Consider the following 4624-nt stretch of genomic DNA (forward strand, 5'->3'; position numbering starts at 1 on the left):
AAGAACTACACGATCTGGTCTTGAGTCAATAACAGAGGAAGAAAATAGGTTTTATTTCTGAAGGACCTAGCACCAAAGAAATTTAAGGTAGACCTCCTCACCCTAAAAAGATCCATTATTATTTCAGTCTGGTGGACTTACAGATAATCTTGGTTTATTCTTTATATGTTTATGTATTTTGGCAAATAGTGTTGGTCGTCCATCCATTAGTCATATATCCCCTTTTCAGAGACTCTGATTTTGTGGGTGGCCATTTTCTATGCCCCTGGGATGAAGTATGATTGGTCTAAGGGAAGGCATGACACCCCATTCAGGCAACAAGCTATAAAGTGAAGATTTCTAAAGGGTTCTGGAAAAGATTTTCCTCTTCGGAGAGCTGGAACAACACAAGAATTTTTTGAGCACATTCCCTAATTCCTGCTTGGGACACTGTCATATGAAGACACAATGCTTTGAGCTACAGCAGCCATCTTGTGACCAAGAGGACACGTGTTAACAGCAAATATAGTAGAAAAGAGGGTGGTAAAAGCCCGGGTCCTTGATGACATTGTTTAGATATCAAACCAACTCAGCAGCAGCCTATTTTCAGATGACTTGTAATGAGATGTAAACAACAAATGACCTTACATAGTTTAAGCTACTTTTAGTTGGGTGTTTTGTTACTTTTCAACAGATCACATTTTAAAACTTACTACAAAGCTACAGTAATCAGGAGAGTGTGGTACTGGCATAAGGGTAGACATACAGATCAATTAAATAGAATCAAGAATCCAGAAATAAATCCTGACATTTATGGTCAACTGATTTTTGACAAAAGTTGCAATATCATTCAATGGGAAAGCACAGTCTTTTCAACAAGTGGTACTGGGACAACTGGAGAGCCACATGCAAAAGAATGAATCTGAACCCCTACCTCACACCATGTACAAAAATTAACACAGGCTGAATAACTAAAAGTAAGAGCTAAATCTATAAAATTCTTCAAAGAAAACATAACTGTATATCTTTGTGATACTGAATTTGGCAGTGGTTTCTTAGCTATGCCCGGAAGAGCATAAGTAACATAAAAATAAACTGGATTTCATCAAAATTAAAAACTTTTGTGTTTCAAAGAATTCTACGAGGGCTTCCCTGGTGGCGCAGTGGTTGAGAGTCCGCCTGCTGATGCAGGGGACGCGGGCTCGTGCCCCGGTCCGGGAAGATCCCACATGCTGCGGAGCTGCTGGGCCCGTGAGCCATGGCCGCTGAGCCTGCGCGTCCGGAGCCTGTGCTCCGCAACGGGAGAGGCCACAACAGTGAGAGGCCCGCATACCGCAAAAAAATTGTAAATCTTATATCTGAAAAGGAACTTATATCCTGAATATATAAGGAACTACAACTCAATCACAAAAAGACAAATAGCCCAATTTAAAAATGGGCAAAAGATTTGAATATACATTCCTTTCAAACAGATATACGAATGCCTAGTAAGCACATGAAAAGGCACTCAACATCATTAATCATTAGGGAACTGCAAATCAAAACCACAATAATATACCCACTTCATATCTACTAGAATGGCTATGATCAAAAAACGCACAGTAACAAGTGTTGGTGAGGCTATGGAAAAACTGGGACCCTCCTATACTACTGGTGGTAATGTAAAATTGTGCAGCTGCTGTGGAAAAGATTGCCGATTTCTCAAAAGGTTAAACAAAATTTCCATGTGTCCCAGCAATTCCATTCCTAGGTATACACCTGAAAGAGGTGAAAACAGGTGTTTAAAAAAAGCCTTAAACACAAATGTTCACAGCACTGCTATTCAGAATAACCGAAAGGTGTAAACAAGCCACATGTCTATCAGCAGATGAACAGATTAATAAAAACCCAGTATATCCATATAATGTAATAACTATTTAGCAATAAAAAGGAATGAAGCATATACGCAAGGGAATTGAAAATATTTGCTCACATAAAAACTTGGACATAAACGTTCATAGCAACATTATTCCTAAGAGCCAAAAAGTGGGAACAACTCAAATGTCACTTGATTAGTGGATACATAACACGTGGTATAGCTATATAATGGAATATTATCAGCCATAAAAAGGAATGTAGTACTGACACATTCTACAACATGGAAGAGTCGTGAAAACCTGAGAATTAAAAAAAGTTAGACAAAGAGGCCATATACCCATAAAGACAGAAGGTAGATTAGTGGTTGCCAAGGGACTGAGGGGATAGAATGAGAGGGACTGCCAGTGGGTATGGAGTTTCTCTGGGGAGTAATGAAAATGATCTAGAATTAAATAGTGGTGATAGTTGCACAACCTTGTGAATATACTAAAAACCACTGAACTGTACCTTTAAAAGGGTAGATTTTGTGGTGTGTGAATAAATAAAATAAATCAATCAAGAATAAATAATCAAGCAATCAGTAAAAAGTAAATAACTAAAAAAAAAGATACATGCTACGACATGGATGAATCTCAAAATCTTGCTAAGTGCAAGAAGCCAGTTATAAAAGACCACACATTTTATGATTCCATTTATATAAAATCTCCAGATTAGGCAAATCTATAGAGATAGAAAGTAGATTAGTGGTTGCCTAGGGCTAAGGGAGTTTGGAGGGAGGGGTGGAGGAAATGAGTCGACTGCTAATGAGCACAGGGTTTTTTTTTTTAAGACAATGAAAATGTTCTAAAGTTAGAGTGCAGTGATGGTTGCATAACTTCATAAATACACTAAAAGCCATTGAACTGTACACTTTAAACAGGTGAGTTTTATGGTATGTGAACTATGTCTCAAAAAGAAGTAAAAAAAACCATAGAACACACCTTAAGCCTTTATCGATGTTTGCAAAATATTCTACTATGAGCATGCGACACTTACAACTTCAGAAAAAGGTGTGAACAATTTTCTTGACTGGAAAAAAACACCTATTATACAAAACAAAGTAAAAATGAGGGCAGGAGAAAAGTACTGCATATGAACTCCAGTTTGAAACTGACTGTATGCATATAGAAAAAAACTAGAGAAAAATAGATCAAATTATTGATAGTAGTGATTTCTGAGTTGGCATCACTGGATGATTTTAATTTATTTTGGGGGAGGCTTTCTTTTCCTGGTTTTCTATATCAGCACATATTACTTTTCAATTTCTAATTTTGAATTGCACATGTAATCACATAAAAGCTATTCAGTGAATGAAACATAAGCCTCTCTCTCATCCTTGTTCACCAGCTCCTCATTTCCAGAGCTGCCATGTAAGACTGCTCAAGTTGTTTACTGCACAAGGACATCTGGCTGAGGCAGTGAGTGGAGGTTATAATCTAGCCTGGGCTCCGCTGGATAAGCCATAACTCATGGCTCTGAGGAAAGAGTCCTTTTCATCTTAACCACACGAAAAATGCTATGTAGATGGCAGCCCTGCCCTTCTCCTTCCCCCCAAGGGCTACCACCATGCCTAGTTCCTCGTATACCCCTCCAGACATAGTCTATGCTATTTAAACATAGACTGTAGCATGCAGGTAAAAATTATTCAAAAAGAATTTTAAAACAGCAGGAAAAGGCAATATAATATAATCGGAATCCAAGTACCTCTAGAGAAGTCTTTCAAGGTAGCATGGTAAAATTGGATGGAAGGGAAGAAAAGCATATTTTGAACAAACAAGTCTTAAAGAAAGAATTCTAAGTGCAACAATTGTTGGGTTGTTTTCCATCTTAACAGTCCACAATTCACACACCTTGTTTAAGCAGCAAATGAGATTGGTTGTATCCATTGCCAAGGGGGTTGATATTTGGTATTTCACCCACCACACTCGCCACGGCTTAGAAGGGCCTGGTGGTGTGCCCGTGGTCCAGCTTCTACTGGGGAAAGCTTTAGGATTTGAGTCTGCTGAGAAACCTGAGAGTGAGTGTCCCCACGTGAAAGCTGGCACTTCCATTTCATTCACTCTCCTGTCCTTCAAAACAGAGAGCATTTGCTCAAACAGAAATCCTAGGGCACTCTATCAATCTGTACTCGAACATCTGTATATTCATTCAACTTGGGCTGAAATTTCTACTTGAGGGAAGTGATGGTTACATTAGTAAATAATTCAAATTACCAGATCTGATTCCAAGACTTTCTCTGTCACTCTCAATAACCTTTTCAGCTATTGTCTTCTCTTTCAGGCTTCGCCTCATTACAGAAGGCCATTCTGGTCTTCTTTGGGGTTCCAACTCTTTTGCCTCGGGCTTTTCATGTTTGCTGTTCCTTCACTCCTGAACATTCTTTTCCACCCCAGGATTTCATCCAATAAACCCCCCATTTATCTTTCAAGACTTAGCTTGAATGTTGGTCTCCTGAAGTAGGTGCAGGCTCCATCACAGCAGCTTGATCCTTCCCTCTCATAATATCCATCACATTTACAATTACCTGCTTATGCCTGATTTCACCACCAGACCACACCCTCCATGAGTTCAGGAACTATGCCCGTCTAGACAGAAATATAAAAGCTATCCATGGCCCTACATAAGGAGAGCCTTTCCTCATTTAAAAAAAAAAAAATTGGGGGACTTCCCTGGTGGCGCAGTGGTTAAAACTCTGCGCTCCCAATGCAGGGGACCCAGGTTCGAGCCCTGGTCAGGGAACTAGATCTCA

Source organism: Lipotes vexillifer, unplaced genomic scaffold (assembly GCF_000442215.2).
Source record: "Lipotes vexillifer unplaced genomic scaffold, Lipotes_vexillifer_v1.1 scaffold1008, whole genome shotgun sequence".
Lineage (NCBI taxonomy): Eukaryota > Metazoa > Chordata > Mammalia > Artiodactyla > Lipotidae > Lipotes > Lipotes vexillifer.